Source organism: Mya arenaria, chromosome 5, assembly GCF_026914265.1.
Source record: "Mya arenaria isolate MELC-2E11 chromosome 5, ASM2691426v1".
Taxonomy (NCBI): domain Eukaryota; kingdom Metazoa; phylum Mollusca; class Bivalvia; order Myida; family Myidae; genus Mya; species Mya arenaria.
The window spans coordinates 25,065,040-25,078,606 of record NC_069126.1 but is presented as its reverse complement, the minus strand read 5'-3'; the positions used below and the strand labels follow the sequence as shown (position 1 = coordinate 25,078,606).

Genomic DNA, 13,567 nt, shown 5'->3' with positions numbered 1-13,567 from the left:
TATACCCACACCCAAACCAGGTACACCCATACTGGATGATATACCCACACCCAAACCAGGTACACCCATACTGGATGACATACCCACACCCAAACTAGGTACACCCATACTGGATGACATTACCACACCCAAACTAGGTACACCCATACTGGATGATATACCCACACTCATACCAGGTACACCCACACTGGATGATATACCCACACCCAAATCAGGTACACACATACTCTATGATATACCCACAACCAAACCAGGTATACACACATACTCTATGACATGCCCACACCCAAACCAGGTACACACATACTGTATGGCATACCCACACCCAAACCAGGTACACACATACTGTATGGCATACCCACACCCAAACCAGGAACCCCTATACTGCATAGCATACCCACACCCAAACCAGGTACACATACTGCATAGCATACCCACACCCAAACCAGGTACACACGTACTGTATGGCATACCCACACCCAAACCAGGTACACACATACTGTATGGCATACCCACACCCAAACCAGGTACACACATACTGTATGGCATACCCACACCCAAACCAGGTACACACATACTGTATGGCATACCCACACCCAAACCAGGAACCCCCATACTGCATAGCATACCCACACCCAAACCAGGTACACATACTGTATAGCATACCCACACCCAAACCAGGTACACACGTACTGTATGGCATACCCACACCCAAACCAGGAACACCCATACATCATAGCATACCCTCAACCCTTACCAGGTACACACATACTGAATAGTATACCCACACCCAAATCAGGTACACACATACTGTATGACATACCCACACCCAAACCAGGTACACCCATACTGGATGATATACCCACACCCAAACCAGGTACACCCATACTGTATGGCATACCCACACCCAAACAACGAACACCCATACTGGATAATATACCCACACCCAAACCAGGAACACCCATACTGAATGGTATACCCACACCCAAACCAGAAAAACCAATCTTGGATGGTATACCCACACCCAAACAAGGTACACCCATACTGGATGATATACCCACACCCAAACCAGGTACACCCATACTGGATGATATACCCACAGCCAAACCAGGTACACACATGCTGGATGACATGCCCACACCCCAAACCAGGTTTACATATACTGTATGGCATAACCACTCCCAAACCAGGAACACCTATACTGGATGATATACCCACACCCAAACCAGGTACACCCATACTGCATAGCATACCCACACCCAAACCAGGAACACCCATACTGGATGACATACCCACACCCAAACCAGGTACACCCATACTGGATGACATACCCACACCCAAACCAGGTACACCCATACTGGATGATATACCCACACCCAAACCAGGTACAACCAAACTGAATGATATATCCACACCGAAACCAGGTACACACATACTCTATGATATACCCACAACCAAACCAGGTACACACATACTCTATGACATGCCCACACCCAAACCAGGTACACACATACTGTATGGCATACCCACACCCAAACCAGGAACACACATACTGCATAGCATACCCACACCCAAACCAGGTACACATACTGCATAGCATACCCACACCCATACCAGGTAAACACATGCTGTATGGCATACCCACACCCATACCAGGTACACACATACTGAATGGTATATCCACACCCAACCCAGGTACACACACACTGCATAGCATACCCACACCCAAACCAGGTACGCTGATACTGCATAGCATACCCACACCCAAACCAGGTACACACATAGTGAATGGTATATCCACACCCAAACCAGGAACATTTATACTGGATAGTATACCCACACCCAAACCATGTACACCCATACTGCAAAGCTTACCCACACCCAAACCAGGAACACCCATATTGCATGGTATACCCACACCCAAACCAGGAACACCTATACAGCATAGCATACCCACACCCAAACCAGGTGCACACATACTGAATGGTATACCCACACCCAAACCAGGTACACACATACTGCATAGCATACCCACACCCAAACCAGAAACACTCATACTGAATGGTATACACACACCCAAATCAGGAACACCCATACTGCAAAGCATACCCAACCCCAAACCAGGAACACCCATACTGGATGACATACCCACACCCAAACCAGGTACACCCATACTGGATGATATACCCACACCCAAACCAGGTACACCCATACTGGATGATATACCCACACCCAAACCAGGTACACCCATACTGGATGACATACCCACACCCAAACCAGGTACACCCATACTGGATGACATACCCACACCCAAACCAGGTACACCCATACTGGATGACATACCCACACCCAAACCAGGTACACCCATACTGGATGACATACCCACACCCAAACCAGGTACACCCATACTGGATGATATACCCACACCCAAACCAGGTACACCCATACTGGATAGTATACCCACACCCAAACCACGTACACCCATACTGCAAAGCTTACCCACACCCAAACCAGGAACACCCATATTGCATGGTATACCCACACCAAAACCAGGAACACCTATACAGCATAGCATACCCACACCCAAACCAGGTGCACACATACTGAATGGTATACCCACACCCAAACCAGGTACACCCATACAGCATAGCATACCCCAACCCTAACCAGGTACACACATACTGAATGGTATACCCACACCCTAACCAGGTACACCCATACTGCATAGCATACCCACACCCAAACCAGGTACACCCATACTGAATGGTATACCCACACCCAAACCAGGTACACCCATACTGCATAACGTACCAACACCCAAACCTGGTACATACATACTGAATGGTATACCCACACCCAAACCAGGAACACCTATTCTGCATAGCATACCTACAACCAAGCCAGAAACACCCAACCTGCATAGTATACCCACACCCAAACCAGGTACACACATACTGCATAGCATACCCACACCCAAACCAGAAACACTCGTACTGAATGGTATACCCACACCCAAACCAGTAACAGCCATACTGCAAAGCATACCCACACCCAACCAGAAGCACCCATACTGCAAAGCATACCCACACCAAAACCAGGAACACCCATATTGCATGGTATACCCACACCCAAACCAGTAACACCCATATTGCATGGTATACCCACACCCAAACCAGGAACACCCATAAGGCATAGCATACCCACACCCAAACCAGGAACACCCATACTGCATGGTATACCCACACCCAAACCAGGTACACCCATACTGCATAGCATACCTGCACCTAAACCAGGAACATCCATATTGCATGGTATACCCACACCCAAACCAGGAACACCTATACGGCATAGCATACCCACACCCAAACCAGGTACACACATACTGAATGGTATACCCACACCCAAACCAGGAACACCCATACAGCATAGCATACCCTCAACCCTAACCAGGTAAACACATACTGTATGACATACCCACACCCAAACCAGGTACACACATACTGGATGACATACCCACACCCAAACCAGGTACACCCATACTGGATGATATACCCACACCCAAACCAGGTACACCCATACTGGATGATATACCCACACCCAAACCAGGAACACCCATACTGAATGGTATACCCACACCCAAACCAGGAACACCCATACTGGATGGTATACCCACACCTAAACCAGGTACACCCATACTGGATGATATACCCACACTCATACCAGAAAAACCCATACTGAATGATATACCCACACCCAAACCAGGTACACCCATACTGTATGGTATACCCACACCCAAACCAGGAACACCCATACTGGATGATATACCCACACCCAAACCAGGAACACCCATACTGAATGGTATACCCACACCCAAACCAGAAAAACCCATACTGAATAATATACCCACACCCAAACCAGGTACACCCATACTGGATGATATACCAACACCTAAACCAGGTACACCCATACTGGATCATATACCCACAGCCAAACCAGGTACACCCATACTCTATGATATACCCACAACCAAACCAGGTATACACATACTGTATGACATACCCTCACCCAAACCAGGTACACCCATACTGTATGGCATACCCACACCCAAACCAGGTATACACATACTCTATGATATACCCACAACCAAACCAGGTACACCCATACTGTATGGCATACCCTCACCCAAACCAGGTACACCCATACTGTATGGCATACCCTCACCCAAACCAGGTACACCCATACTCTATGATATACCCACAACCAAACCAGGTACACACATACCGTATGACATACCCACACCCAAACCAGGTACACACATACTTGATGATATACCCACACCCAAACCAGGTACACACATACTCTATGATATACCCACAACCAAACCAGGTACACACATACTCTATGACATGCCCACACCCAAACCAGGTACACACATACTGTATGGCATACCCACACCCAAACCAGGAACCCCCATACTGTATGACATACCCACACCCAAACCAGGTACACACATACTCTATGATATACCCACACCCAAACCAGGTACACACATACTGCATTGCATACCCACACCCAAACCAGGAACACCCATACTGGATGGTATACCCACACCCAAACCAGGTACACCCATACTGCATAGCATACCCACACCCAAACCAGGAACACCCATACTGGATGACATACCCACACCCAAACCAGGTACACCCATACTGGATGATATACCCACACCCAAACCAGGTACACCCATACTGGATGATATACCCACACCCAAACCAGGTACACCCATACTGGATGACATACCCACACCCAAACTAGGTACACCCATACTGGATGACATACCCACACCCAAACTAGGTACACCCATACTGGATGATATACCCACACTCATACCAGGTACACCCATACTGGATGATATACCCACACCCAAATCAGGTACACACATACTCTATGATATACCCACAACCAAACCAGGTATACACACATACTCTATGACATGCCCACACCCAAACCAGGTACACACATACTGTATGGCATACCCACACCCAAACCAGGTATACACATACTGTATGGCATACCCACACCCAAACCAGGAACCCCTATACTGCATAGCATACCCACACCCAAACCAGGTACACATACTGTATAGCATACCCACACCCAAACCAGGTACACACATACTGTATGGCATACCCACACCCAAACCAGGTACACACATACTGTATGGCATGCCCACACCCAAACCAGGTACACACATACTGTATGGCATGCCCACACCCAAACCAGGTACACACATACTGTATGGCATACCCACACCCAAACCAGGTACACCCATACTGCATAGCATACCCACACCCAAACCAGGTACACATACTGTATAGCATACCCACACCCAAACCAGGTACACACGTACTGTATGGCATACCCACACCCAAACCAGGAACACCCATACATCATAGCATACCCTCAACCCTTACCAGGTACACACATACTGAATAGTATACCCACACCCAAATCAGGTACACACATACGGTATGACATACCCACACCCAAACCAGGTACACCCATACTGGATGGTATACCCACACCCAAACCAGGTACACCCATACTGTATGGCATACCCACACCCAAACAACGAACACCCATACTGGATAATATACCCACACCCAAACCAGGTACACCCATACTGAATGGTATACCCACACCCAAACCAGAAAAACCAATCTTGGATGGTATACCCACACCCAAACAAGGTACACCCATACTGGATGATATACCCACACCCAAACCAGGTACACCCATACTGGATGATATACCCACAGCCAAACCAGGTACACACATGCTGGATGACATGCCCACACCCAAACCAGGTTTACATATACTGTATGGCATAACCACTCCCAAACCAGGAACACCCATACTGGATGATATACCCACACCCAAACCAGGTACACCCATACTGCATAGCATACCCACACCCAAACCAGGAACACCCATACTGGATGACATACCCACACCCAAACCAGGTACACCCATACTGGATGATATACCCACACCCAAACCAGGTACACCCATACTGGATGATATACCCACAACCAAACCAGGTACAACCAAACTGAATGATATATCCACACCGAAACCAGGTACACACATACTCTATGACATACCCACACCCAAACCAGGTACACACATACTCTATGACATGCCCACACCCAAACCAGATACACACATACTGTATGGCATACCCACACCCAAACCAGGAACACACATACTGCATAGCATACCCACACCCAAACCAGGTACACATACTGCATAGCATACCCACACCCATACCAGGTAAACACATGCTGTATGGCATACCCACACCCATACCAGGTACACACATACTGAATGGTATATCCACACCCAACCCAGGTACACACACACTGCATAGCATACCCACACCCAAACCAGGTACACTCATACTGCATAGCATACCCACACCCAAACCAGGTACACACATAGTGAATGGTATATCCACACCCAAACCAGGAACATTTATACTGCATAGCATACCCACACCCATACCAGGTACACACATACTGAATGGTTTATCCACACCCAGACCAGGAACATTTATACTGCATAGCATACCCACACCCATACCAGGTACACACATACTGTATGGCATACCCACACCCAAACGAGGAACACACATACTGTATTACATACCTACACCCATACAAGGTACACACATAATTTATAACATACCCACACCCAAACCAGGTACACACATACTGTATGACATACCCACACCAATACCAGGTACACACATACTGTGTAACATACCCACACCCATACCAGGTACACACATACTGTATGGCATAACCACACCCAAACGAGGAACACACATACTGTATTACATACCTACACCCATACAAGGTACACACATAATTTATAACATACCCACACCCAAACCAGGTACACACATACTGTATGACATACCCACACCAATACCAGGTACACACATACTGTGTAACATACCCACACCCAAACCAGGTACACACATACTGTATGGCATACCCACACCCAAACGAGGAACACACATACTGTATTACATACCTACACCCATACAAGGTACACACATAATTTATAACATACCCACACCCAAACCAGGTACACACATACTGTATAACATACCCACACCAATACCAGGTACACACATACTGTGTAACATACCCACACCCATACCAGATACACACATACTGTATGGCATACCCACTCCCATACCAGGTACACACATACTGTATAACATACCCACACCCATACCAGGTACACACAGACTGTATAACATACCCACACCCATACCAGGTACACACATACTGTATAACATACCCACACCCATACCAGGTACACACATACTGTATGACATACCCACACCAATACCAGGTACACACATACTGTATAACATACCCACACCCATACCAGGTACACACATATTGTATAACATACCCACACCTAAACCAGGTACACCCATACTGGATGACATACCCACACCCAAACTAGGTACACCCATACTGGATGATATACCCACACTCATACCAGGTACACCCATACTGGATAGTATACCCACATCCAAACCACGTACACCCATACTGCAAAGCTTACCCACACCCAAACCAGGAACACCCATATTGCATGGTATACCCACACCCAAACCAGGAACACCTATACAGCATAGCATACCCACACCCAAACCAGGTGCACACATACTGAATGGTATACCCACACCCAAACCAGGAACACCCATACAGCATAGCATACCCCAACCCTAACCAGGTACACACATACTGAATGGTATACCCACACCCTAACCAGGTACACCCATACTGCATAGCATACCCACACCCAAACCAGGTACACCCATACTGAATGGTATACCCACACCCAAACCAGGTACACCCATACTGCATAACGTACCAACACCCAAACCTGGTACATACATACTGAATGGTATACCCACACCCAAACCAGGAACACCTATTCTGCATAGCATACCTAAAACCAAGCCAGAAACACCCAACCTGCATAGTATACCCACACCCAAACCAGGTACACACATACTGCATAGCATACCCACACCCAAACCAGAAACACTCGTACTGAATGGTATACCCACACCCAAACCAGTAACAGCCATACTGCAAAGCATACCCACACCCAAACCAGGAACACCCATACTGCAAAGCATACCCACACCAAAACCAGGAACACCCATATTGCATGGTATACCCACACCCAAACCAGTAACACCCATATTGCATGGTATACCCACACCCAAACCAGGAACACCCATAAGGCATAGCATACCCACACCCAAACCAGGAACACCCATACTGGATGGTATACCCACACCCAAACCAGGTACACCCATACTGCATAGCATACCCACACCCAAACCAGGAACACCCATATTGCATGGTATACCCACACCCAAACCAGGAACACCTATACGGCATAGCATACCCACACCCAAACCAGGTACACACATACTGAATGGTATACCCACACCCAAACCAGGAACACCCATACAGCACAGCATACCCTCAACCCTAACCAGGTAAACACATACTGTATGACATACTCACACCCAAACCAGGTACACCCATACTGTATGACATACCCACACCCAAACCAGGTACACCCATACTGGATGGTATACCCACACCCAAACCAGGTACACCCATACTGGATGATATACCCACACCCAAACCAGGAACACCCATACTGAATGGTATACCCACACCCAAACCAGGAACACCCATTCTGGATGGTATACCCACACCCAAACCAGGTACACCCATGCTGGATGATATACCCACACCCAAACCAGAAAAACCCATACTGAATGATATACCCACACCCAAACCAGGTACACCCATACTGTATGGCATACCCACACCCAAACCAGGTACACCCATACTGGATGATATACCCACACCCAAACCAGGAACACCCATACTGAATGGTATACCCACACCCAAACCAGAAAAACCCATACTGTATGGCATACCCACACCCAAACCAGGTACACCCATACTGGATGATATACCCACACCCAAACCAGGTACACCCATACTGGATCATATACCCACACCCAAACCAGGTACACCCATACTCTATGATATACCCACAACCAAACCAGGTATACACATACTGTATGACATACCCACACCCAAACCAGGTACACCCATACTGTATGGCATACCCACACCCAAACCAGGTACACCCATACTCTATGATATACCCACAACCAAACCAGGTACACCCATACTGTATGGCATACCCTCACCCAAACCAGGTACACCCATACTGTATGGCATACCCACACCCAAACCAGGTACACCCATACTCTATGATATACCCACACCCAAACCAGGTACACACATACTGTATGACATACCCACACCCAAACCAGGTACACACATACTTGATGATATACCCACACCCAAACCAGGTACACACATACTCTATGATATACCCACAACCAAACCAGGTACACACATACTCTATGACATGCCCACACCCAAACCAGGTACACACATACTGTATGGCATACCCACACCCAAACCAGGTACACCCATACTGTATGACATACCCACACCCAAACCAGGTACACACATACTCTATGATATACCCACAACCAAACCAGGTATACACATACTGCATTGCATACCCACACCCAAACCAGGAACACCTATACTGGTTGATATACCCACACCCAAACCAGGTACACCCATACTGCATAGCATACCCACACCCAAACCAGGAACACCCATACTGGATAACATACCCACACCCAAACCAGGTACACCCATACTGGATGATATACCCACACCCAAACCAGGTACACCTATACTGGATGATATTCCCACACCCAAACCAGGTACATCCATACTGGATGACATACCCACACCCAAACTAGGTACACCCATACTGGATGACATTACCACACCCAAACTAGGTACACCCATACTGGATGATATACCCACACCCAAACCAGGTACACCCATACTGGATGATATACCCACACCCAAATCAGGTACACACATACTCTATGATATACCCACAACCAAACCAGGTATACACACATACTCTATGACATACCCACACCCAAACCAGGTACACACATACTGTATGGCATACCCACACCCAAACCAGGTATACACATACTGTATGGCATACCCACACCCAAACCAGGAACCCCTATACTGCATAGCATACCCACACCCAAACCAGGTACACATACTGTATAGCATACCCACACCCAAACCAGGTACACACATACTGTATGGCATACCCACACCCAAACCAGGTACACACATACTGTATGGCATACCCACACCCAAACCAGGTACACACATACTGTATGGCATGCCCACACCCAAACCAGGTACACACATACTGTATGGCATACCCACACCCAAACCAGGAACCCCCATACTGCATAGCATACCCACACCCAAACCAGGTACACATACTGTATAGCATACCCACACCCAAACCAGGTACACACGTACTGTATGGCATACCCACACCCAAACCAGGAACACCCATACATCATAGCATACCCTCAACCCTTACCAGGTACACACATACTGAATAGTATACCCACACCCAAACCAGGTACACACATACTGTATGGCATACCCACACCCAAACCAGGTACACCCATACTGGATGGTATACCCACACCCAAACCAGGTACACCCATACTGTATGGCATACCCACACCCAAACAACGAACACCCATACTGGATAATATACCCAGACCCAAACCAGGAACACCCATACTGAATGGTATACCCACACCCAAACCAGAAAAACCAATCTTGGATGGTATACCCACACCCAAACAAGGTACACCCATACTGGATGATATACCCACACCCAAACCAGGTACACCCATACTGGATGATATACCCACAGCCAAACCAGGTACACACATGCTGGATGACATGCCCACACCCAAACCAGGTTTACATATACTGTATGGCATAACCACTCCCAAACCAGGAACACCTTTACTGGATGATATACCCACACCCAAACCAGGTACACCCATACTGCATAGCATACCCACACCCAAACCAGGAACACCCATACTGGATGACATACCCACACCCAAACCAGGTACACCCATACTGGATGACATACCCACACCCAAACCAGGTACACCCACACTGGATGATATACCCACACCCAAACCAGGTACAACCATACTGAATGATATATCCACACCGAAACCAGGTACACACATACTCTATGATATACCCGAAACCAAACCAGGTACACACATACTCTATGACATGCCCACACCCAAACCAGGTACACACATACTGTATGGCATACCCACACCCAAACCAGGAACACACATACTGCATAGCATACCCACACCCAAACCAGGTACACATACTGCATAGCATACCCACACCCAAACCAGGTAAACACATACTGTATGGCATACCCACACCCATACCAGGTACACACATACTGAATGGTATATCCACACCCAACCCAGGTACACACATACTGCATAGCATACCCACACCCAAACCAGGTACGCTGATACTGCATAGCATACCCACACCCAAACCAGGTACACACATAGTGAATGGTATATCCACACCCAAACCAGGAACATTTATACTGCATAGCATACCCACACCCATACCAGGTACACACATACTGAATGGTTTATCCACACCCAGACCAGGAACATTTATACTGCATAGCATACCCACACCCATACCAGGTACACACATACTGTATGGCATACCCACACCCAAACGAGGAACACACATACTGTATTACATACCTACACCCATACAAGGTACACACATAATTTATAACATACCCACACCCAAACCAGGTACACACATACTGTATGACATACCCACACCAATACCAGGTACACACATACTGTGTAACATACCCACACCCATACCAGGTACACACATACTGTATGACATACCCACACCCATACCAGGTACACACATACTGTATGACATACCCACACCAATACCAGGTACACACATACTGTGTAACATACCCACACCCATACCAGGTACACACATACTGTGTAACATACCCACACCCAAACCAGGTACACACATACTGTATGACATACCCACACCAATACCAGGTACACACATACTGTATGGCATACCCACTCCCATACCAGGTACACACATACTGTGTAACATACCCACACCCAAACCAGGTACACACATACTGTATGGCATACCCACACCCAAACGAGGAACACACATACTGTATTACATACCTACACCCATACAAGGTACACACATGATTTATAACATACCCACACCCAAACCAGGTACACACATACTGTATGGCATACCCACACCAATACCAGGTACACACATACTGTGTAACATACCCACACCAATACCAGGTACACACATACTGTATGGCATACCCACTCCCATACCAGGTACACACATACTGTATGACATACCCACACCAATACCAGGTACACACATACTGTATGACATACCCACTCCCATACCAGGTACACACATACTGTGTAACATACCCACACCCAAACCAGGTACACACATACTGTATGGCATACCCACACCCAAACGAGGAACACACATACTGTATTACATACCTACACCCATACAAGGTACACACATAATTTATAACATACCCACACCCAAACCAGGTACACACATACTGTATAACATACCCACACCAATACCAGGTACACACATACTGTGTAACATACCCACACCAATACCAGATACACACATACTGTATGGCATACCCACTCCCATACCAGGTACACACATACTGTATGACATACCCACACCCAAACCAGGTACACACATACTGTATGGCATACCCACACCCAAACCAGGTACACACATACTGTATAACATACCCACACCAATACCAGGTACACACATACTGTGTAACATACCCACACCCATACCAGATACACACATACTGTATGGCATACCCACTCCCATACCAGGTACACACATACTGTATGACATACCCACACCCATACCAGGTACACACATACTGTATAACATACCCACACCCATACCAGGTACACACATACTGTGTAACATACCCACACCCAAACCAGGTACACACATACTGTATAACATACCCACACCCATACCAGGTACACACATACTGTATAACATACCCACACCAATACCAGGTACACACATACTGTATAACATACCCACACCCATACCAGGTACACACATACTGTATAACATACCCACACCCATACCAGGTACACACATACTGTATAACATACCCACACCAATACCAGGTACACACATACTGTATAACATACCCACACCCATACCAGGTACACACATATTGTATAACATACCCACACCCATACCAGGTACACAAATACTGTATAACATACCCACACCCATACCAGGTACACACATACTGTATAACATACCCACACCCATACCAGGTACACACATATTGTATGACATACCCACACCCATACCAGGTACACACATACTGTATGACA

The 13,567-nt window shown here is 47.0% G+C and overlaps 2 protein-coding genes across 3 annotated transcripts in view; one reads left to right on the top strand and one right to left on the bottom strand.

Annotated features, from left to right (window-relative positions):
- Positions 1-13,567, bottom strand: part of LOC128234695 (endoplasmic reticulum aminopeptidase 1-like) — a gene marked incomplete at its 3' end in the record, with an annotated part of 245,411 nt that overhangs the window by 35,920 nt on the left and 195,924 nt on the right.
- Positions 1-13,567, top strand: part of LOC128234696 (bromodomain adjacent to zinc finger domain protein 2B-like) — a 29,533-nt gene that overhangs the window by 9,640 nt on the left and 6,326 nt on the right. The gene's annotated exons all lie outside the window — the stretch shown is intronic.